At 40.5% G+C, this 25,938-nt stretch overlaps 1 long non-coding RNA gene across 4 annotated transcripts in view; it reads right to left on the minus strand.

The window, feature by feature from the left end:
- Window positions 1-25,938, minus strand: part of LOC138746466 (uncharacterized) — a 206,144-nt gene that overhangs the window by 145,310 nt on the left and 34,896 nt on the right. For 2 of the 4 annotated variants that reach the window (XR_011346975.1, XR_011346976.1), the window contains exon 5: window positions 9,758-9,874. This is a non-coding gene — a long non-coding RNA (uncharacterized lncRNA). Of the gene's footprint in view, window positions 1-9,487; window positions 9,875-25,938 lie in introns of those variants that run through there. The other 2 variants (XR_011346973.1, XR_011346974.1) reach the window with 1 other exon arrangement.

A 25,938-nucleotide genomic window follows, 5' to 3' on the forward strand; every position in this document is an offset into this window, starting at 1 on the left:
ACCCTCTGGGATCAGTTGAAGACTACCATACTGCAATCCACTGAAGAGGTACTGGGCTTCTCCTCCAGGAAAAACAAGGACTGGTTTGACGAAAACAGCCAGGAAATCCAGGAGCTGCTGGCAAAGAAGCGAGCTGCCCACCAGGCTCACCTTACAAAGCCGTCCTGTCCAGAGAAGAAACAAGCCTTCCGTCGCGCATGCAGCCATCTTCAGCGCAAACTCCGGGAGATCCAAAATGAGTGGTGGACTAGCCTCGCCAAACGAACACAGCTCAGCGCGGACATTGGCGACTTCAGGGGTTTCTACGAGGCTCTAAAGGCTGTGTACGGCCCCTCACCCCAAGTCCAAAGCCCGCTGCGCAGCTCAGACGGCAAAGTCCTCCTCAGCGACAAGATCTCCATCCTCAACCGATGGTCAGAACACTTCCAATCTCTTTTCAGTGCCAACCGCTCAGTCCAAGATTCCGCCCTGCTCCAGCTCCCTCAACAGCCCCTAAGGCTAGAGCTGGATGAGGTTCCCACCCTGGATGAGACATATAAGGCAATCGAACAACTGAAAAGTGGCAAAGCAGCAGGTATGGATGGAATCCCCCCAGAAGTCTGGAAGGCTGGCGGCAAAACTCTGCATGCCAAACTGCATGAGTTTTTCAAGCTTTGTTGGGACCAAGGTAAACTGCCTCAGGATCTTCGTGATGCCACCATCATCACCCTGTACAAAAACAAAGGCGAGAAATCAGACTGCTCAAACTACAGGGGAATCACGTTGCTTTCCATTGCAGGCAAAATCTTCGCTAGGATTCTACTAAATAGAATAATACCTAGTGTCGCCGAGAATATTCTCCCAGAATCACAGTGCGGCTTTCGCGCAAACAGAGGAACCACTGACATGGTCTTTGCCCTCAGACAGCTCCAAGAAAAGTGCAGAGAACAAAACAAAGGACTCTACATCACCTTTGTTGACCTCACCAAAGCCTTCGACACCGTGAGCAGGAAAGGGCTTTGGCAAATACTAGAGCGCATCGGATGTCCCCCAAAGTTCCTCAACATGATTATCCAACTGCACGAAAACCAACAAGGTCGGGTCAGATACAGCAATGAGCTCTCTGAACCCTTCTCCATTAACAATGGCGTGAAGCAAGGCTGTGTTCTCGCACCAACCCTCTTTTCAATCTTCTTCAGCATGATGCTGAACCAAGCCATGAAAGACCCCAACAATGAAGACGCTGTTTACATCCGGTACCGCACGGATGGCAGTCTCTTCAATCTGAGGCGCCTGCAAGCTCACACCAAGACACAAGAGAAACTTGTCCGTGAACTACTCTTTGCGGATGATGCCGCTTTAGTTGCCCATTCAGAGCCAGCTCTTCAGCGCTTGACGTCCTGCTTTGCGGAAACTGCCAAAATGTTTGGCCTGGAAGTCAGCCTGAAGAAAACTGAGGTCCTCCATCAGCCAGCTCCCCAACATGACTACCAGCCCCCCCACATCTCCATCGGGCACACAAAACTCAAAACGGTCAACCAGTTTACCTATCTCGGCTGCACCATTTCATCAGATGCAAGGATCGACAATGAGATAGACAACAGACTCGCCAAGGCAAATAGCGCCTTTGGAAGACTACACAAAAGAGTCTGGAAAAACAACCAACTGAAAAACCTCACAAAGATAAGCGTATACAGAGCCGTTGTCATACCCACACTCCTGTTCGGCTCCGAATCATGGGTCCTCTACCGGCACCACCTACGGCTCCTAGAACGCTTCCACCAGCGTTGTCTCCGCTCCATCCTCAACATCCATTGGAGCGCTTACACCCCTAACGTTGAAGTACTCGAGATGGCAGAGGTCGACAGCATCGAGTCCACGCTGCTGAAGATCCAGCTGCGCTGGATGGGTCACGTCTCCAGAATGGAGGACCATCGCCTTCCCAAGATTGTGTTATATGGCGAGCTCTCCACTGGCTACCGTGACAGAGGTGCACCAAAGAAAAGGTACAAGGACTGCCTAAAGAAATCTCTTGGTGCCTGCCACATTGACCACCGCCAGTGGGCTGATAACGCCTCAAACCGTGCATCTTGGCGCCTCACAGTTTGGCGGGCAGCAACCTCCTTTGAAGAAGACCGCAGAGCCCACCTCACTGACAAAAGGCAAAGGAGGAAAAACCCAACACCCAACCCCAACCAACCAATTTTCCCTTGCAACCGCTGCAATCGTGTCTGCCTGTCCCGCATCGGACTTGTCAGCCACAAACGAGCCTGCAGCTGACGTGGACTTTTTACCCCCTCCATAAATCTTCGTCCGCGAAGTCAAGCCAAAGAGACATATATATATATACATATATATATATATATATATATATACATATACACACACACACATATATATATATATATACACACACACATATATATATATATATATACATATACATATATATATATATATATACACACACATATATATATATATATATATATACACATATACATATATATATATATATATATATACGTACAGTTGCTTACCTCTTCCTGACCTTGACTTGCACAGGGACTGTTGAGAGTTTACCTGCCCCGGTAATACCTCTTGTCTGAATCGAGGCCATAACGCTGTTTTCTTTGTTTCTGTTTGCTCATTTTCCAATTCCTTGTTCCGTTGGTGAATATGCAGTATTTTAGGATTCTCTAAATTGCATGTGTTACAACTAAGTCCCTTCTTGCAATTTTTACTGTTGTTTCCCTTACAGGTGCAGCCAAAATATACTCCATTTTCCTTTAAGAAAGCAACCCTCTCAATGTGTTCCTTCTTTTCCAATTGTGAACACAAGTCCACCTTCACAGAACAAACAACTATTTTCAGCTGGGCAAACTCCCCTCTTCTTTAGTTACTTTATTTCCTTATTTACAACTGACACAATAGTGTCAAAGTTACTCCTTTACAATTTCAGACTACGCTGTGACTTAGACTTCTTTACATCTTCGCTCGCTGTTGGAGTGTCCTTGATATTTCCAAATACTGGCACAGTTGCGATCCACACAAGCCATTCAAGGACTTGCACAATATCCTCAAAGGTGGCATCCTTTCTAGATTTTGTCTGGTTTACGAACTTATGTTTTCCACAAATCCTTCAGCCTATAAGGCAACTTGGTTGCGATGATGAATATATTAGAAAGTAAGTTAGTGGCATACAACATCCTCTTAAAAATAGGGCGTAAGCTCGTAAAGCATTTGCATCCTCTGATGACCATGAAAGACCCTTATCCATATCAGCCATTACAATTTTATATTCATTGCCAAAATGATCTTGAAGTAATGCTTTTGCCTTAGTGAATCCCCTTTCTGGATCCATATGCAGGCAACTCCTCACAAGTTCCTTTGGCTGCCCTCGGATCACCCAACTGACGACGTGGGCTAATGAACCTACTTTTAAACGCACGCAAACCCCCTGCACATACTCCTCGAAGAACATGCTGGCCCTGGCTCCAACCATTTGCTGCCAGTGTGCTGAGCCGAATGCACATGCATCAACTCAGTGCATGGTGCCTGCATACTGGCGGATACTCCAGCTCTGGCTGAAGCCTCCGCCGGGGCCGAGCATGCGCTGTCACACACCTTTGGCTCCATAAACGGTGCTGGCCTTCACGCGTGCAACCAATGGGAAGAGACCTATGGAGCCCAGTGGACATCGGTGACGCCCGTGGTCACAAAAGGTAACAAACAAGCTCTTTAAATTACTTTTGATACATATTGTACAAGCTATCACTTTAATCTAGTGTGGGCAGGCTGAAATAAAATGTATTTTACTGCTAGTTCTGCCTTAGTGAACAGTAACACAAAGGCATCTTCAGGCACTACAGCTTATGATAACACTAGGATGTGCCATCCTTCTGTAATCCTCTGCATGAACATCAACATCATCTTTCTTTCTTACACAACATGTGGGTCAATTATGTCTTGCAGATTGGTAATATGAATTAGAACATTTCACAGCTTATGTGCAACACACCCTATTGTGAAGAAGCCACTGAAGATTTAACCAGAGAGGAATTGTAAGACTATTCCACCCAAATGTTGCGGAGAAAAGTACTCAAGGGATTCAATTCTCTTTAAAGCAGCAGCATCTTTGACAAGAAGCTGTTTTGTTGATTGCATGAGAAGATTATACATGGAAGTGCGTCAGTTTATAAACAATGCAAATTCATTCAGTGGTGAATCGAAGAAATGTCAACCACTTTTGATTTATAATGTGATTAAAGTCAGACCTGGGATCACATATCGATCTCATAATGTTCCGCATATTCAGGCACAATGGAATATGTTAACAATTACTGTTGCAATGCACATGGTTAAAGAAGTGCTGGCAAGTGTGGAGTTGTGGAGAAGACCTTGGTATAGTGGGATGATTTAACTCTTCATAATTCAAAATATTTACTCATTAAAACATACAATTTCCAGCTTTTTGATTACCCAACTTTCAACGACAACATGAAAACCTCTTCCGTCCTGTCATGCTCTGCAGTGATGATAAGTGGGTATATCCTACAAACAGTGATCAATCCCCAATCATCCTTGTCATTTCTTTTTGAATCCTTTATTATTATGTGTATAAAGATGCAGTGAAAAACTTGGTTTTGTGTGTTATCAAGTTGTCAACTTGTCCTTGAGTGCAAAATAAAACACAAGAGCAGATTATAGTGTTACAGAGAGAAAGTTCAGTTCAAAACACTGCATGAGCTGCATCACTTATTTGTGAGAGACTCATTCAATGGTCAGATATCAGTAGGAAGAAGCTGTTGTTCAACCTGATAATCCATATTTTCAATTCATACTTCCCTTCTCACCAGTCCTTCACCAGATGTATCCATCCAGCCTTCCACGCTTCCTTCTCTTTCATTGCACACCAAACCTTTTCCATTCAAAGACACCTCTCCCTGAATTATTTAATGGGCAACACAAATTAGCCCTCCACTGATCCAGTGCTGTCCATAGTACCTACAATAGGTACTATGGACAGCATTGGAAAATAAACCACCTGAGTGGAAGACAAACCTGTCAGGCAGATTCAGCTCTGAGCAAGGCTCCATTAAAACAAAGTAATGTTGGCCAACCAAAGGCTGGTCTGAAACTCCATCTAATGATCCAGTCACAGACTCGTGAACCTTTCCAGCATGGAAACAAGCTCCTTGATCCAACTCATCCATGATGAACATTCAAACCCATCCCATTGGCTTGCATTTTGGCTCATGTTACTCCAAGTCTTTCTATCCAAATGCCTGTCTAAATGTCTTTTAAGAATCACAATTGCATCTTCCTCGACAGCTTCCTCTGGCATCTTATTCCAAATACCAAGCACCCTTTGTGTGACAAAGCATTGTTTATCTCCTGATCGCACCATCCGGAGGATGAAAATCAAATGGCCAAGGAGAAATGGCCAACAATCGCTTTCTGGAACCAGGGCAGCTGCTGGCCATGGGAAAAGCCAAAGTCAATGCCCTGCTGTGGAAAGGATTTATTCTTATTTTGATCGACTCATTATTTCCCATTGGCTTCATGGGCAACTGGCTCAGAAGCAGATCAGATTTTTTCATGCTAACTAGGATTTCCATGTGTCATTGAGCCACCCATCTGTCCAGTGGGTACCTTATTCACCAAACCCAACAGGATTAAAGTTAGAAGATCAATGTGACTGCAACAGGAAATGGAGCCACTCTGTTACACATCTTTCCACTCCCACCACTTGATCAGATTATGTCTATAGAGAAATTATGCTCAAGAACAACTTATTTTTCAAATGGTTTGCCTCATGAAAGAAAAAAATTGTGGATTTTGATAGATGACTTCAAGCTGAGCACAAATATTATTTCAGATTTGCTGAATCATGTAGGAGGTTGGAGAAACATTAAATTGACTTTTATTATATTTAGCATGTTTAATTGCATAATGTTCCTCTGAGCCAAGCTCTCAGGTTGACTACACATGTAGTACAATAAATGAGGAGCTCAGGGTTCGCCTTGGTCACCAATTTTTCAACCAAAATAGAGCTCATAGGCTTTCTTAATTAGTGCAGTCAGGCTGCATCTTTGAGCCACAATTGTAACAGAATGTATCGCATCTGTTGTGACATGGACGAGATATTTCCACTGCATTGAATCTTTCTGAAGACAATAAATGCACTCACTATGCTACTGCCTGAAGAACATCCAACCTATATCAATGTAATGTGCAGCATCTGTATACGTGAGCTGCTTTTATAGCCTGTCTGCATCTATTCTAACTAAGCACACCCAGGCCTAAGACAACATTTACATAGCACCTTCACTGAGTGCATGCCCAGGCATGCTTAGACTGAGCAAAACAGCTTACTTTATGGGCAATATACTAACCCTTTGGACTTAACCCTTTGGACTTCAGCCATTTTTAACCTTTCATAATATATTCCTTACTCAGACTGGGTCCATGAGTAAACCTTTACAGTCTGAACGAGGATACGAACCAGCTAGTGGTTGAGTATAAAACCAGTCGCGGAAATCTGGGACACAGAGTCTGTGCACTTGTGGGGAGTCTTGCAAAACCGGGACACGGGGTATATGTGTTTGTGGGTTGTCCCTGAAAATTGAGACATGGAGTCCAAATGGTTAAAACATAACAGGAAATTACAGAAAATAAGTTATATCTTTTAAAAAAAGGATTGTGATATGAAAATTTTTAAGGTGATCTCTGTGATCAGCAGCCCAAAATGTATAAAATACCCTTAAAAGTTTTTGGGAAGCAATATCTTCGTTGTCCAGTTTACGGACTTCACATGGGAGAGGGACAGCAGAAACCTGTTCACTAATATGCTATATGCTGCCTCACTGTTCCTACTTAGCCCCTTGTGCATTTTATTTATGGAGTTGCTTTTGTAAATGATGTCATTTACAATGTTTTGCTTTGTTCTTCCACTTGAGAACCCTTTTAGTCAAAGCCCAGGGAAAATGAAATGGAAAAAGCTCTGCACTGTCAAGGGGGAGCAGTGAGTAAGATCCACAGACTGGAAGTTTAGCAGCGAACATTGGAAGCTCATATTCTTTATTAGTACTGAAACATAGAAGGCTTGAATTTTCTTTGTTCTTTGCTCATTAGCAGATTTGGGCATTGCTAGCAATGCCAGAATTAATGCCCACACTTTATTCAGAATGGTCAAGACTAGCCCTTTTGCAGTGTTGCAGTTCTACTGGATGCTGTTGGAGTAAGATATTTTTGATGCAAATAGAATTGTGAGGTGTTCACATTACCACCAGATGTGGAATAAATGTGTCAGGATATACTAAATTCTAGTTACTTTGTATGAAGTATGCATTTATGATGTGTTTCTTTAAATCATTTAAATTACCTTACTTAGCACAGAAAGGATTTGTTCAATAGAACAGTCTTCTTTTCATGAAAGCCGTTGAGTGTGATGAGGTAATGCCCAGAAGGCTAAGCAGAGCTAAGGAGTTGTGCACTTAATGCAACAAGATGGAGTTTCTGATTGGTTAACTCCTAACAAAAGGCATAAACTGGGAGGTGGGGGGGGGGGGTTGAAAGCAGGAGGAAGAATTGAAGTCCATCAAGTTAACTTCCATCAATTTAGCACCACATTTACTTTTCCAGAAACATCTGCCAATTTGCAGTTAATTATGTTAACCATAGTTTCTTATAATGTCACTTAAATGCCCACGTAATTTCCTGATATTCATGCCAACACAATACTTTGGATCCTACTCATCCATGGAAGGTGGTGTTTAGAGTTACTGGAATGTAGTGTTGATGGAGATGCTTTACAACAGCCAAAAGTGTAATCTGCAACTGCAGCTTGAGGTGAATGACAAACAATTCTCTTCTTATATTGGTGCCACATAATGATTTTTTTAAAAATTTAGACATACAGCATGGTAACAGGCCATTTCGGCACACGTGTTCATCCTGCCCAATTTACCCCCAATTAACCCACACCCCTGGTACATTTCAAACAGTGGGAGGATACTGAGAGCCCACACAGACATGGGGAGAACATACAAACTCCTTACCGGCAGTGCGGGATTTGAACCCGGTCCCGATCGCTGGCGTCGTAAAGGCGTGGCACTAAATGCTACACTAACTGTTCCACCCGTCTTGTGCTGGCAGAGAGCTTTCTTTTGATAGGTAATTGCAAATGAGTTGATTGTTATATACATTATGCAATTTACAGTTAACATGACGGTTAGTGTGTAGTGCAACACTACTAAAGTGCCAGCAACCTAGGCACTGTCTCCAAGGAATTTGTACAGTCTCCCCACGTCTGTGTGGGTTTCCTCTGGGTGCTCCAGTTTCCACCCACCCTTCAAAAATGCCGATTGTATGCTAATTGGTTTGTTTGAGCAGCCATATGGTCGCAGGCCTGCTGCCTTGGTGTATGTCTAAATTTAATTTAAAATTAAAATTCTTTTAACATTAGGACAAATTGGTTTGTGAAGATGAAGAGAAATGAGAATGTCCAGCAGTTCAGCTCAGGGTGTATAAAATTAACATTCAATATTGAATGTTTCTTGAAATGGAAAATATTGAATTAGCTGTCCATTGGATTGAGATATCTGAAGAAGTCAATTTTATTTCTGTTTAGTATCTTAAAGAGGGAGCTGGAAACTTATGTCCGAATAGGGTAAATGTAACAGCTTCCAAATCGGTTTAATTATTTCTGTCTGGGTCCCTGTATTGACAAACATTGATGCCAAGACAGATGTAATAATAACTGATACGTTATGTTGTTCGGTAAATAGTGCAGAAAAGAATGTCTGCCTGGCTGAAAGTGAATGAAGGCATTGACTGGATTTTATTTTATGTCACCAGTAGAATGCAAGCTGGTTTTCCAAAGCCAAGGCAACATTGGAAGAGGAAGGCATCATGGTGTGAGTCATTATTTTCTGAGATTAACAGTTCCCACAATGGGGTCCTTAATTTTTCTTCTAAAATTAGATTTATTTTGAGTAAATGTCAGAAAATAAGAAACATGGCAGGAGTAGTTATTTAGACACTTGTGCCTGTTTCACTGTCTAATTTGATCCACTGATTCTTTGCCTCAACACCATTTTCCTGTATCTATGTCCAATAATCTGCTATCCAACTATTCAGAATTCCTGATAGTTCAGGTTCTGTTCGCTTTGTTCTCAGTCCATGTGTCTGTACCATAGTCCCTTCAAATTTATTTCTCACACTTCATGTAAATTTACAGGTTAACTGAAATGCTATGGAGTAACATCTCTTAAAAAAAAAGAATTAAAAGTGTACAACCAATGTGAAGCTGGATGAACGTAATGGGTATAGAAGCATTCATGGGTAGAAATGATCACTGTCTCTGGTCGGGATGCTCTCTTGATCTATGACTGACTACTTCTCTCCACAGGTGCTGCCTGACCCATTGAGCTCCTCCAGTCTCTCATTGTTTGCTCAAGACTCCAGCATCTACAGTTTTAGTATATCTTTGAATCAAAGAGTGTTGAACTGGTGAACTCTTGTTCTTTATTGCAAGTATTTCTTTGTTAAGGTAAGGGAACCCACAATATTCCAGAAGTGGCCTTCCCTGGACCCTGTACATATTCCAGCATTTTCCCTACCACTGATGTAAGACTAATCTTTCTGCGGTTCCCTGCACTTTTTTTCCCCTCCTCATCAATTCACAATTGAATTTCCAGATCTCATAACTATTTCTAACATTCAGGTGGGTTTTATTGGATGTCTTGCAGCCCCCAGCACTGCTGAGTCTTACCAGGATGACTGTTGCTTGAAATGGGTTGGGTCGCAAATGGAGACCAGACCTCAGGCAGCACTGCCTAATACCCCACAGCTCTTGATGCTAGATGATATCAGAGACAAGTAGAGGTGGCTGAAAAAAAAATTAAATTATTAAGACAGAAAAAAGATAAATGTTGCACAAAACATTTTACCAATGTAAATAATTAAAACATTAATATTCATTAAAATAAATATGAAAAATGATTAAAGGTCAGTGATTCCCTTCAAATAAATGAGGCTGATCTAGTTACATTGGGTCAGTTGGGTTAAAATGGTTATTCTGTTCACTCCTCAATTCATTGGTGAGATACTGGTCAGAAGCATCCTTCCTTGATGTTTTCTGCTTTGTCCTTCTCTACTAACCAGCACAGGTGGTTATGTGTGGAATGCACTGACGTGCATTCATCAGTTACCCGACAGTTCTGCCTGACTCTTTGTTTCGGCTTTCAAAGATTACATAAAGGCTGTGGATAGGGATAAAGCACCTCCACAGCAAGTATTGAAGGAATACCTCATCCCTCTTTCAAACTGTGAATTATTATATTCCCATTTTATAATGAGAGGCCATGAATGATTGATAAAAAGATAAAACTTTACAAGAACTATTAGGTTTTGATTTGGAAGCCATCCCCACAATCTAATAGATCGTAGTACAGTTAAACTTAAAAGATATGGCTTTGAATTGTTCCCAGCTGGAGAAAGCACAGGGTTAATGGCATGAACTAGATTTGATTCCTACACATAAAGGAACTTGACTCGAATAGCAAAACAAAGTTTTTGAAGAAGTGTGATGGATAAGCAATGAGGTCTCACTGTGTATTTTTAGGATTGAAAGAAAGCATAGTTATAGAATGGGGTGAGAATAAGGAGTGATTGTCATTAAGAATAGGAATTTTAAAATCACAATGTGGCTTAACCAGGATGGAGGGTAGGTTAATAACCGAGGATGATGGATGAAAGAGACTCGATACCTACAGGGACATTTTTATTTTTCAATCCTGCGTGGGATTATATTTCCAATATTTTCTATTTTTACATATTTCTGCCAACACAATAGCCCTTCTATTTCAAGCAGTTAAAAGGTATCGAACTCTAAACCAGTGGTTCTTTCTACTCACACACCACTTTAATGTCATCGGTGCTCTGTGATTAGTAAGGAATTGGTTAAAGTGGTCTGTGAGTGGGAAGGGAAGGTTGAGAATCACTGCTCTAGACCAAATTGTTACTGAAATATTTTGCTTGTGAAAAATTGTCATTGACTCATTTCCTTTGGAGTTATGAAACCATGCACATAATGAGTCAATTAGGTACGATTAAAACAGTGGTTTTCAACCTTTTTCTTTTCCCACCTTAAGCAATCCCTTACTAATCAAAGAGCACTGATGGCATAGGTATTACTTAAAGTGGGATGTGAGTGGAAGGAGAAAGGTTGAGAACCATTGGTCTAAACAAAGTACAAACAAGCCAAGAACAGGATTTTGCTCCATTGCAGTTAACTGCTGAAACACGTCAATAGCCTCGCAGCTTGCTTGGGTTTTGTAATAGCTGTAATCTTGCTCCCAATGACTTGGTTCAAAGCAATGGTGAGCAAGAGGAAAGTATGACATTTTGCTGTCCTTCACCTTGCTGCTTTTATTGGATGCTTTCAAGAGAAGTAAGGTGGAATCACTTTGAAGAATTAATGCAGAGTTTCAACATTGAGCTTAGGTAAATGAAGTGATTCAGTGCAAAAAGTTGCATTCTCTCAAGGTTAAAATCTAGTGACACAGATGGATTTAGCTACAACATAAGAAAAATAAAGCCTTCTGCAACCTCTTCACTATGACATGAATTTGTTTAGCACATTCTATTGTATAATTTGTAATTACACGATCCCACAACTGACAAATTATATAATGTCAGTTGAGGGAAAAGTTATTATCAAATTATTTACAAGATACCCCAAAATATTTCTGAATAATATTCACCATTGTTACAAAGAAAAATTCAACAGCCATTTTTGACATAGCAAGATCTCTCAAATAATAGATAAGGTGGATAATTCCTTTATCTATTTCTCAGATTATTATTTGGAAGACGAATATTGCTCAGAACACCTGGATTTCTGCTCTGTCAAAAATAATAAACTTTGACATTCTGTGAACTAGGCAAAATAGACTTTGCTTAATGCCTGATACAAAGAGGCAGCATCTCAGATATCTCAACATTGCATGAATGTGTCAGCCTAGGTCAGTGGTTCTCAATCTTTTTCTCTCCACTCACATACCATTTTAAGTAATTCCTATGCCATCAGTGTTCTGTGATTAGTAAGGGATTGCTTAAGCTGGTCTGTGAGTGGGAAGGGAAGGTTGAGAATCACTGCTCTAGGTCCAATTGTTGCTGAAATATTTTGCTTGAGAAAAATTGTCATTGGCCCATTTCTATTGGAGTTATGAAACCATGCACATAACGAGTCAATTAGGTATGATTAAAACAGTGGCATGTGAGTGGAAAAAAATGGTTGAGGACCACTGGTCTAGGACTTCAACTCAAAAGCTAATTCAGAAAGAGTATAAAGTGCTGACCCAACTATTTAAAGATGTCAAAATTCACTTTACCAGTGAGTTAGTCAGTTTATCTATTGGTCAGGATAGTAGATTAAATGCATTGCCTACGCAGGGGCATAATTATTATTTGTGAATTAAATAGAAAAGCAATGTTTAGTATTGCTATTACACATCTGGATGTCTGGATTTAGTAATGGTACCACCTTCCTCGTAAAGTTCAGGATCATATTCTGTTGATGAAATACCTAGGGAATACTCTCTGTCTTGGCACAATTATTTATGGGAGATTCTCCATACCTATGGAGCTCAGGAGGTAGTCAATATATTGACGGGGTTGGGGGGGGGGAGGGGGGAGAAAGGAAGGAAAGATGAGAAGAAAAAAGCAGAGGAAAAGAAAATAATAAAAGGTGCTGAAATTTAAACAAATATTGGATTAGAATGTATTTCCTTTCAGTAAAGAAGGAAGCTAATCAGCCCATTGAGTCTATGCTGGCTGAAGGAACCTTCCCATTCTTCTTTTTATTTCCCTTTAAGTTGTTCCATCACATATGCCTGTGAACAACCTCCTGATTTGCCTATCATCTGCCTACACTGGTAGACAAACAACCAAACAAGCAATATGTTGCCCATTGGGGAGGGAAGCTCAAAGAGTCACGATGACAACATGCAAAATTCAGGCATCGATGGAATTCAGAATCAAACCCATATTCCTGAAACTATGGTAAAACTGTGTTCGCCGCAGTTTCACTGTGCAGAACAGAGCCGTAAAGCACAAAGTTCAACAGTATGGAAACAGCCATACAACAGCAATGTAAAAGGAAGAATGATTTATACAGAAAGTATTACTTAATTGTTAAATTTATAGTTACCTACAACCAGTGGCATATTTCCAACCCTCTCCGTTCCTTAAGGAATGAAAGGCACCTAATTCTATGCCTTATGGGAATTCTGGTAGAGGTAGATGGTAGGATTGTCAGCGGGTGTTTTCAGAACCTCTTAATAGTGCACAAAGCAAGGATTGTACATTTTGTTTATTCCTTTGAGAGAAAGGCATAATCCTTGAGGGTGAAAGCATCATGGACAAGATTTGGCAGTGGTCTGGGAGGATTCTTTAATCTCGCTACTCTTGTGAAGAACATTGTGCTGTCTCCGACTCTAAATACCATAAGATGCATTAAAGACAGTGCAATGTCACCAAAAAAAATTGATTCGCCATCGGCAGAAATTGCTTGAAGCACCTCTTACAGTCAGAGAAAGAGAAGCAAAAGTGAGTCTCCTCGGTCCCCGCGTGTCCATGGATTCACCTCCTGCAGCCAATCCAAACCATCAGCAGCCTGAGCTACAAATCTGAATGTCAGACATGATCAGGAACTGATCTGCGCCATAACTACTAACAATAGAATGCGTCTGGGAATTGGATGCCTGATTTGAGGGATTGGTGCTTGAACCCCAGCTATTTAGAATGGTTGACAGGGCTCAATGTCATATTTCCACATTTCCTGATTATACCAAACTAGATGGATTGTGAGGAGGGAGCAAAATGTTAAAAGGCTTTGAGCAAATATAGACATGTCGTGTGAGTGGGGAAGAACTTGGCAGCTGCAATCAAATGTAAGAATGATGAGGGAAAGTGGTGCTGAGGTAGAAAACCAGCCACGATCCTGATGAGTGGTGATCAGGCTCAAAGATTCTGATGGCCCATTCCTCACATCTTATATTCTGCTGATACTAAGAACATCTCACCAGGAGTATCGGAAATTATGCTTCTCTCATCTCTTTTATCCAGAGGCTGTCAGATATTTAAGTGATATTTTGTCAAGCTTCAAGGCATTAATTTATTCTTGCACTCTCAGGGTGTGAATGACTCTGGCAACCCCACTTGCACTGCATCTACTTGTACTGAAACAATTATGGTCACTTAACTCCTTAAATCAATCTAACCCTTTTCAGCAAAATGCTGGGAAGATAACATTCTACCAATTCTGGAATTGCGAGATGAAAATCCTGGACGTGCTGTCTATCTAATCTTACCAATGCTCTGACAGAATTTCAGAACATTAAAACTCAGCCATGATGAAGGATAATGATCCTGTCATTCGGATGGTGCGCAATTTAACGTTTGAGGTGGTGTTGCTTTGACATGATTGTTCTTGCTGGTCAAAGACGTAGAAGATATCGTATCCAGATTGAAATGTTTAACTGATTTCTTTGCTCGCAGTTTGTAAGCATGAGCAAGTTCACATGTATTACATCAAATTGTATGAAAATTGCTGTGGTGGCCTGATGTGGAAATGGTGTCAAAATAACATTGTTGTGCACTAATGGTATGGTAAGTGAATGTTCAATCAGAGAACTAATCAAATGAGCTTACTCTCGACTTGTATTAAGCTTTTCAAGCATTTATGTTTGTCCAAGTAATTTTCTTCAACGTTTTAGAAGACAACGATGTATTAAGTGTTCAGCAAATTATTCATTCATCACAAGATCAGGTTAATGTTTAACTTATTCTTGTGATTATGTGTTGATAATGACTTGAACAGTTTAGATGGAGAGGTCTAGTCCTCCATTTTTTCTTCAAATCTTCCTCATGATCTCATATCTTCAATAAGCATGAATATAAATCTTTGTGTATTCAGAACTAAAAAAAAACTCTTGCGATTGGTGCTGGGCTATTATATTGCTCATAAAGTCTCCTTCTTGTTGGTGCTAGTCGAATACTGGGTGATTGTGGTTCATTAAAGGGCAAGGAGAGAAGATTGAACTTTCTACTGGTCACCACAAATATGGCCAGGGTAACATTTGGCTAAATTGTTAGATATAATTTTCCTCCAAAATCTGCATATACTTCAGCTTGTGCTGTTGACACTATATCATGGATTTGATAACTGCTGGATTGTAAATGAACTTGACCAAAGTGCAATTAGCACCAAACCCCTTTTTCTTGGACTTGTCATGGAGGCAATGTTTCCAATGAAGTCTCTGAAGATATTAGTCCTTGGGACATCTAATCCCAAAAATTAAGAACTAGTCTTGACCAACTAGCACCATCCGCCTTTGCATCAGTTAGGACTCTAACCAGTGGAGGACTTTCTCTTTGACCGTGGTCCATAAATTCTGGAATTTGCCTCAGGAGGTCACTGCAATTCACCCAATAAAAACAGCGCAAGACTCAGAAATCATCTCATTAAAGGTAAAAATGCTGTAAAATATTCTAAATAGATATGTCAAGTAATCTTGAGAGCAGAAAATACAAAACCATGTAGTTGTCTACTTTTGTCATTCTATTTGCAAATCTGATAAACAGCATTGGTCCAATAACTCCAAAAGGAAACTTTGGGACTCTCATTGTTTGTCGGGAGTGAAATTGTTCATCCTTCAGTGTTGGTCATTAATTTTAACTAATGCAGAGGATTCACTATTTACCTTGTACATTGCCTTGGACATTGTTTCATCAGAAGGTCAGAACAAGTACAAAAATAAGTAAAATTAACCATGGAGTCATTCTGTTCAAAAACATTTTTTTGTTCGTACTGTTCATTCTCTTTAAATAATAGATTTGCAACAGTTGTAAACATTTGGTTGATTACTATTAAAAATTATTAATGTTAATTTAATGATTAATTTTTGAACTCTGACAAAGAAGTTCTAATGTATATAGTCAATTTTATTTCCAATACACAACTTATTTTTTAAAGGGAACATCATTGTCTGATTAAGGTTGACAAAGCTGCCTTATATCCAATTTATAATCACTGAACCATGCAAATTATATCTAGTCCTGCAGCCTGCCTTTATTTCAGATTCTTATTTCTTCACATGAATTTTTGCCTCTTAAACATGGCAACAAAATATATATTGAGGCACATTTTTAGTAATTGTTTTATTCTTCTGAACATGATGTCTCACCAGCAAATCAACATCTCACACACATCTGACGTTCCATTCTTCAACAGGAACTTAGACAGTGTGTGATGGTTGAGTGAAACAATCATGGGAAACTTTGTAGGGAAACCTAAATTTGTGTTCCACCCCAAACCCAATCATGTGCGCTTTCCTCCAGATATCACTGGTCAGAAAGGAAAGGAAAATTTACTTCTGTCCTGTTGTGTTGGAAGGGAAAGGTTTGGTGTGTTAAGAGAGCAATGAGTCTGGACACAGGCTGAACATAGGAAGGATTATTATTCTTTCTTTCTTTGGCTTGGCTTCGCGGACGAAGATTTATGGAGGGGGTATTATTATTAAAACAGCTGCAAAATTATTGCAACAAGGATAATACAATAACAAAACACAGTATAATCAATTACATTGGACTGAACACTACCGATACTAGCAACTGTTTACAGACTTATAACAACCCGCCATTCCTTGTCTAATATGGGCATGACTCCAATACTATTTAACCGCCCTAATCCCTGTGTAGTGCACAACTTACCAATGATTCCTCCAAAGCTGTCCACAGTTCCTGACCTGGAGTGGAGTAGGGTTTGTCTCAGGGCTGAAGAGCAAAGAGAAAGAGCTACTCCACTTGGTGGATTTTATAGTACAGTAAGCTAGAGTGTCTGGCCCAGGTAATCACTAGGTGATTAAAGGGACCAATGGCCAGGTGTCCATCAATTTGTGGGCAGAGCCCAACCTTGATCGGCAGGTGATATGACTGCGTTCCAAACGGAGAGGTCACATGACCCTCCAGAATCCACACTACAATCACACCTTTCATGCTCCTTTCAGGAGATTCCAAAACATTTAGCAGCCAATGGAGTGTTTCTCAAATGTAGACATTGCTTCAGTGGAAATCTTGGATAATTTTTCCCTTAGCAGTACTGTGTCTCTGGAAAACCAAATGCCTGAGAAAAAAAAACCATTTCCAATGTAAAACAAGGAACATGACTTTAGAATGTTACCTCCTTCCCAGCATCTTGAGCCTATTACAGTTGGACCATAGATCACTTTGCAATATGAACCTGGAGTGCAGTAATTCTGCCTGGCAGTGTGAACCGTTATCTGCTCAGAAACAAATGGCATCTTTTCTTGGTTGGGTCAACCAGAGGAAAACAAACAGAGTAGGATTTAAATGGGGAAAATAAATTGGCCAGAGAAAAATGAAATATATAATACTTTCAGTATGGGCAGATGTGAAGAAATGTAAACTGATGCCATGTAGGCAGGCAAAGATTGTGCAGAAGGACCACTTATATAATTTGCTCATGAAACAACTTGATACAAAGATCATTCAAGTCCTCTAGAAGAGTATTAGGCCAATTTGTTTACATTCTTTATTTGTTCTTGATACACTATGGGGAATAAAAATTGAGAGTAAATATTAAGCATTTTGCACTCAACATTAGCAAAACCAAGGAGATGATTGTGGACTTCAGGAGGAAATCAGGAGAACACAAACCAGTCCTCATCAAGGGGTTAGCATTGGAGAGGGCCAAGAACTTCAAATTCCTGGGTGTCAACATCTCTGAGGATGTGTCTTGAGTCTCCATGTCGATGCAATCACAAAGAAGGCTCGCCAGAGGCTATACTTTGTGAAGAGTTAAAGGATATTCAGCATGTCACCAAAGACTCTCGAAAATTTCTACAGGTGTTCTGTGGAGAGCATTCTAGTTGGTTGCATCACTGCCAGTGCCAACATTCAGGACAGGAAAAAAAACTCCAGAGGGTCACTAACTGGGCCTGCGACATCACGGGCGCCAGTCCTCACTCCATCGAGGACAATCGACAAGAGGCGGAGTCTTCAGAAAGCAGCCTCTATCCTGAAGGATCCCCACCATACGGGCCATGCCCTCTTCACGCTGCTACCATCAGGAAAAAGGTACAGGAGCCTGAAGGCGAGCACTCAGTGGCACAAGGACACCGTCTTCCCCTCTGATATCAGATTCCTGTATGGATAATGAACCAGAGACACTGTCTCACTTTGTCTTTTTCTTGCACCATTTTATTTACTTTGAAATCTGTTTAATAGAAATGATTGCACTGTGATGCTGTCACAAAGCAACAAATTTCACAAAATGCTTGTGACAATAAATTTTGATTTTATCATACAATAATAAAACATTCAGGATGTCACAGCTGTCTTTGAAATCACATTTCTGGGTAAAATTATAATAATCACTGTCCAATAATGCAGCGAATGTTGAAATCTTATGGGCCATACATTTTCATGTTGAGAATAGTTGTATTTTCAGTTGGAATGAGCATACATAAATGTGATGTATTTTGCATAATATTGAAAAGAAATTATTTGAATATTTCTGATCATTTGGCCAGCGTAGTAAGTTGAGTGTACATTAGTCATGTTAATTATTGAGTGCTCTGAAGTCTTTACTCAGAGCTACAATTTTCCGAAGGCTTAAATGAAATTCTAAGTAGAATAGTTGAATAAATTGCTGTTTCAATACCAAGTAGTCGAGGCTCTTACAGATCCCAGACAGAAAAGTATTGTGCTCTAAAATGGATACTGCATTCTGACAGTTAATTTATACTAGCAGCATCAAGGAGTTCGCTTGCACAAAAATATTTTCTTTGATAAATCCAGAGGCTATATTTTTCTCCCACTTCAAAAAATTGGTCAGATGTCAATTTATTGTCAGTTTGTAAAATCTGCAAATAATGCTTTCAACATTCAGGGCTTTTGCTGTTCATGGTAAGGACTACTGTCGATCATGATGTACCTGGTTCTTCACTGCTGTCCAATGAACAACCCATTAAACAATCAGAAATGTCCTTAATCCAGCTGTGCTTGACACACTTTGTGGAAAAGTCCCTATTAAATCTGAGCAGATCCCAACTCTTATCAACATTCATAAAAACACAAGGCCGGAGAAACTCAGCTAGTCAAACAGTGTACTTTATATAGCAAAGTTAAAGATACTGAACCAACATTTCGGACTTGAGCCCTTCATCAAGGTATGGAGAAAATGTTGGCAGGCACCCAAACAAAATGGAGGGGGGGCAAGGGCAGGGAGAAGAGCATGGTTCCAAAGGCAGGAGGTAATAGGTGGATAAGGGGGAGGGAGGGATGGCTCTGATTGGAGAGGGAAGGGGTGGAAAGGGTGAAAATCCACCACCTGCTTGCTGATGTGCCCTCCCTCCCTTATCCATCGATTACCTCCTGCCTTTGGGACCTTGCTCCCCTCCCCACCCATTTTGTTTGGGTGCCTGTCAACATTTCTTTGTACCTTGATGAAGGGCTCAAGCCCAAAACGTTGGTTAAGTACCTTTATCTTTGCTATATGAAGGAAACCGTGTGATCAGCCAGGTTTCTCCAGCATTACTTCAATCACGGAGTCTGCAGACTTTTGTGTTTTACTTTTTTCACTTCAAGGTCCGACATCTTCATAGACCTATTCTGGAAATATAGTAAACTGTTGTTATACATCATGCTTGAAAGACAGGAACAAATATAAAATGAACATTGGAAACCCGAGTGTGCAGTTCCAATGGCCTAATTTCCAAGCATAAAATAATTAATCTTCCCAAACAAACCATTCTTAGCCCCTCTTCAAATTCTGATAGAAGCTCTTGGTACAATTCACTGCTTCACTTTAAAATCTGGAGATGTTTTTCTCCCATCAGCCCTGAGAACTGAAACTTGATAATAAGGAACAGCTGAGAGAACCTTCCATCTCCAGAATCAAAGGTGAACTCTAAGGTTTGCTGACTGGAATAGAACTAACAGGTTCATTATTTAATATGTACTTCAATACACTGAAAGTAGCTATCTATAAACTTTTAACATCATGTAAAAGTATGACAAAAAGTTATACCAAGAATTTTGAATGAATATATAAAATATAAATGAAAATAGCTATTAAGTTTAGCATTCTGATTGCACAGCTATGCTCATGAATACTTAATACAGAGCTCTGAAAGTAACAGTTAAAGCGTGGTTTGATGCATTGTTGCTGATGGAGCTGAGCATATTATAATCTTAGAAACATTTCTATCATATACTGTATAAAATTGAAAAGTCCATTTGTATGGGACTTTTCAGACAGCGCAATATTTATTTCCGCCGCATGACGTACTTTAGGGAACTGCAAGTATATCTAAGTTGTTCAATCCCTTTGCTGAGATCACAGCATTCAGACACTGTAAAGGAACATTAATTTCTACATCTTTCTCATCCCTAAGTGATTTACAACCACTTAAATATTTTTTAATATGTTACTGCTCTAATTTAGAGAAAGTGCAGCTAAATGGTACTCTTTTCATTCTAGAAAATTATGTTTCTAAATTGAATATAACTAGAGCAGTCAATCCTCAACTGCAATGTGATGATGTCAGAGCAGAAGGTCATACTTCAATTTGATTGGCTGCTAGAAAACTAAATACAACTTTGATTATCTGAAATCGGATTCTTCGAAATTCTCAGTTTAAAAAAAAAATTGGATAAATGAGGATATCCGAAACAAATAAAAAATCCTCATTTACCCAAATTTTTTTTGAGCTGGACTGAACTCCCGGGCAGGAGTGGGATCCTTAGGCTCTCAGCACGAGCCAGGCCTCAGTGGGGAAGTGTTGGTGATTGGTGGTGGCCACCAATTTTTTTTTTGGTGAGAATTAAACATTGTTTTAATGCTTAAAAAGTCTTGTTTGTTTTTGTAACTGGGCTTTTTTTTTTAAATGGTCAGTTCTCAGAATAAACATTTATCTGAAATAGGCCCAGTCCCGAGCATTTTAGATAATCAGAGTTGCACTGTAGTATTGGCCACTTGAACTCTCAGCAGGTCAGGCAGCATCTGTTTCAGCTCCGCATTGAACAAGTTATTTCACTGAAACAATTGTCCTGCTTATTTTCTAATTTGGGGAGCATTTCCAGCATTAACTGTTTTTATTTCAGACTTACGGCATGATTAGCGCAATGATGTTATAGCGCCAACGACCAGGGTTTCGAATCTGGCGCTGTCTGTAAGGAGTTTGTATGTTCTCCCCGTGTCTGTGTGGGTTTCCTCCGGATGCTCCAGTTTCCACCCACCCTTCAAAAGTAGGTGGGTTGTAGGTCAATTGTGTGTAATTGGGTAGCACGGGCTTGTGTGCCGGAAGGGCCTGTTGCCATGCTGTCTGTCTGAAAATGAACCTGCACTGCTTTGACATTATAGTCCTGCTGCATTGGATTTTTAATTCAAGTTGTTGAAATGTATCAAGATTTCAAAATGAACAAACATCTTCTTCTGAGTTCGACAGTTTTGTGTAGAAACAGTACAGCATCCATGTTGTCGGCACTCATTGCTCAAAGTAGATTGAGGTGAAATTGGAGCAATTGTGAAATGCGCCAGGCATTTCTACGTGAAGATCACATTCCATTATCCACCCACTCACCTAATGTTAAATTGTTCACAGAGCATGGGCGCTGTTGCCATTTATTACCCTTTCCCCATTGGCCTTTAATTGAGGATATTTGACCATGTTGGACCATCTGAACTCATATGTAGGCAATTCATGTAAGGAGAGGAAATTTGCTTCCCTGGATAGAACGCCTTCTGATAATCCAGTAATGTTGTGGTTACTGGCAGGGAACCATTCGTTTTTCAAAGGAAAATGAAGATTAATTTAACTACTTGAATTTAAATGCTGCATCTGACACAAGTGGACTAACAGACTCAAATTCTGGCTGCTAGTCAAGTAACTTAAGCACTGGACCTCCACACTTAATGGATCCAGCATAAAATGGAGCTGCAGGCTCCACACGACTGGTGCGAAATAATTTCATCAGAACCAGGGATCATGCTAGCTTGCTGATTTCCTTGCAATAGAGATGGAAACCCTGCCAGCGTGAGGGGTCTCGCAGGGAAGCTTCATCGTTCACTGCAGGTTGCATGTACACATTCCTGAGTTCACCGCACGTGCTTAAACTAACCGGGAGTGCCTTCCTCTGCTTTCTGCAATTCAGATACACATTCAGTGGCTGGTTCTGAACGATACCACTGGCAATACTCCATTTCTGGCCATCGCTTGCCAATCCTGCCAAACAGCAAAGGGATGTAACCCAGGAAGAATGGTGAAAAATGGCAGGCTTGGTTTTTCCAAGACCATAATCACTCAGATATGCCTTCAATCTTAGACATGGATCCCACTTTCCATGAAAGCCCGGGTCACATTGGCTTTCAACTTCTAGAAACCCACAGCATGAGAAATTGGCCAATTTGTATTCACAAATACATTATTTCGTGGACCCGGAGTTCAATGAGGACTGATAATACCCTGGGCAGTAGGATTGTTGGTGCTGGGTCCCCATGAGAGCAGGAAAGTATTTTGCCTGAATCCATCTCAGTGCCTGGGAAGCAATGGTAATGAAGAATGAAAACCATCTCATCAACAGAAATATTTTCCATTTGTTTGATGTGCAACTTTTTACAGATCCTTAGATGAATTTGCTCACACTAACTATATTGTTTCTGAGAAGCATCGGTGTCTTTTTCTTCCATTGGGAAGTCTACACTGTAGGGCATTTTCACTGGCCAAGAAAGTCCAGAACTGGGGCACAAGGCTACCTTCAATTTCCATGGCTACTCTCATTAGTTTAGTCTCTAACCATAGATCCAAGATCCACCGAGGTACCTGGATGTGAATAGAAAATGCCATTGGTCTCCTGAAGATGAGGTTTCTTTGCCTGAATCAGCCTGGAGTGATGCTAGGCTGATGCAAAGATGTCATCGCTTCATCACTGTGCCCCTCCCCCTACCCTCTCTCCCGCTTTCATTTTGTTCAAGCATCTACTGACATTTTTTCATACCTTGAAGAAGGGCTCAAGCCCAAAGCGTTGATTATGTGCCTTTCTTTTTGCAATAGAAAGTACAGTGTTTGATCTGCTGAGTTTCTCTAGCGTTGTGTTTCTTTATTTCAACCATGGTGTCTGCATATTTTCATGGTTTACTTCATCACTGGCGCTGCCTACACAACACCTTGCAATCTAACGCCAACAGCACATGCCAGGGCATGAGTAAGCAAGGATAACAGAAGCCTAAGGATCATCAGGCAGAGCCTGGAGGGGAAATGCCCAGGAGGGAGAAGGAGCATCATGGGAAAGTGTCCCTGCTCAGCTGCTGTAGCCTCATCTCCCAGAGAGGCATTGTTGACATATGGCATTAGGGATTTCCTAATTTGGGACTTTCCTAAAATGTGTCACATTGCATAAATGTAGAAATTGCCCTTCTTGGAAGATAATCCTATACCTAGAGCTGACTAGGTTCAGATTATTCATGAACTATATTCTCACCATTTGATTTTAGACTGATATTTTTGCAACATGGCCTTTTTGAAGATTTCCTTCTTTCAAGCATTATGGATTGAAAGTTACATTCACATTTTTTTACTGGTACATAATATAAAATGTGTCTGGGATCACCAAATTTCTATAGACTGAAAGTAGAACTGACATGTATACTATAAATTTCACTGGGCCAGTAACCAATAGTAGCATTTATATAGTCAATAGAGCACAGGCCACAGTGTTTATGGCAAGCAAGATGCTAATTTAAACTGCACATCCACCTACACGTGGTCTATATCCCTCAACTTCCTGCCTCTTCACGTATCTGTCTGAATGACTGTTGAGTCTTGTTATTGTGTCTGCTTTCACCATTTCCCCCAGCAGCACCATCCAGGCAGCTACCATTCTCCATGTTAAGGTCTTGCCTCGTTTAAAATCTCATTTAAACTTTTCCCTTCGTACATTAAAGCTATGCCCCTTGATAGTTCACATTTCCTCCAGGGTTGATAGCTACAAAAAGATTCCAGAGAAAACATTCCAAGCTTGTCCAGCCTCTCCTTCTGGGGAATACTTTCAATTCCAGGCAACACCCCGATAAATCTCTTCTGCACCCTCTGCCAGTGCCTTCAGATCCTTCCTGCAATGAGGCAACTGGAAATGTACACAATACTCACAAGTGGCTAACCAAAATTTTATACAACTTCAGATCACTTCCTAACTTTTACACCCAACACCCGTCCAATGTGCATTTGCCTTCTTTATCATTCTAGTCATTTTCAGGGAGTTATGGACTTGCACCACACAATCCCTCTGTATATCAATTTTTCCATGGGTCCTGCTATTTAGTTTATACTTTCCTCTTACATTTGACTTCCCAAAGTGCATCACCTCCTAATTGTCCACCTGCTATTTCTTTGTCCATATTTCCAACTGGTCTATATCTTGACATCCATCCTCACTATTCAGAACTCTGCCAATTTTTGGTGTGGTCCGCAAAGTTATTAATCAGCCCATCTACATTTTCATTCAAATCATTTATGCATATCAAACAAAAGAGTTCCCTTTTAAAAGAAAATTTACAGTAGGTATAACCTGTTCGGTTACCTGGTCATTCAGCAAATGAAATTTCAAAATGCATCATACGATTGATTAATTTATAAACAATAAAATGTTCAGATTTTCTGCACCTCAGTTATGGTTCACTTCCAAAAGAATCCCACGGAAATGAACAATAAGAATATCGAGTCAATCAGCTGTTGTAGGGTTTTACTCGACACCTTTACTCCCGAAAGGTGGGTTGGCAACATTAACCTTTCAAAAACCAAACTGAGTTTTAGTTCACCATCTGATTCAGGTGACAGCCTTCATCAATCCTGTTTAACGCAGTTATCTTGAAAGATTGCAAGTAAAGGCAATAGCACATTTTCCAGGACAATAATTAATTTCCTGGGCCAGACGAGCAATATACTTGTCTGCTGAATGATGTCGCTGTTTCCTGCTGGGTAGAAGGCTTGACAGATATTTCCTCCTGTTGCATAGAAATTATCCAGAGTACTACAAAAAGTCAAAGAGGTGAAAGTCACCTCAGATCACCATGAATGATCCTTGTCTTCAAGTGGTAGGAAGGTCAAAGAAGACAAAGTGTGGAGCTTCTTCTTAGCCTCTTGAATCAAGATCTCTATTGTACATGTGCCTGTATGAATAAGACCCCACTGTGTTTTAATCAGCCATGCTGTCAATGTATCTGCTTTAGAGATCTGTGAATTTTCCCATTCCTGTTTCGGAGTGAACAGTTAAACTCCTTCGTATTGTCTTATGCCCCATACTCTTACCAGACTTTACCAGTAATCCCAGTTTGCTCCGGAGTGACCTCTGTCAGGATTTTGTATGCTCTCTCCATGACCTGCATGGGTTCTCCAGTTTCCTCCCGCCCACCAAAATGTGTGAGATTGCAGGTTGTAATTGGGAAGAATGGGTTTCAAGAGCCAGAATCGGCTTCTCCTGTGTTGTAAATAAAATTTAAAATTTAATAAATGTAACACTTTTCTTTTGCTTGTCCAACACCTCAAATACATCGTCATAGCCCCTCCTTTGGTTCTCAACATTCACTCTGTTGTCTGAGGTTTCTCCATGCCAAATTCAAAGCCATATCTGAGCCTGGAGTTGGCTTGGTTGAAAGTAGCCAGAAATTGAGGCAGACACCTATTAAAGCTTCAAAATCTCTTTCAACTGCCAAAGGGCCAATCGTTCTTCTTCAGCAAAGCCAAGTTACTAATGGCATGATCACCTTCAACCAAGATCTAAACACACTCTGCTGAAGGAACTCAGCAGGTCAGGCAGCAACAGTGGGCGACCAAAGAAAATGGTTGATGTTTCGGGCTGGAGCCATTC

This window comes from Narcine bancroftii, chromosome 12 (genome assembly GCF_036971445.1).
Source record: "Narcine bancroftii isolate sNarBan1 chromosome 12, sNarBan1.hap1, whole genome shotgun sequence".
Classification (NCBI taxonomy): domain Eukaryota; kingdom Metazoa; phylum Chordata; class Chondrichthyes; order Torpediniformes; family Narcinidae; genus Narcine; species Narcine bancroftii.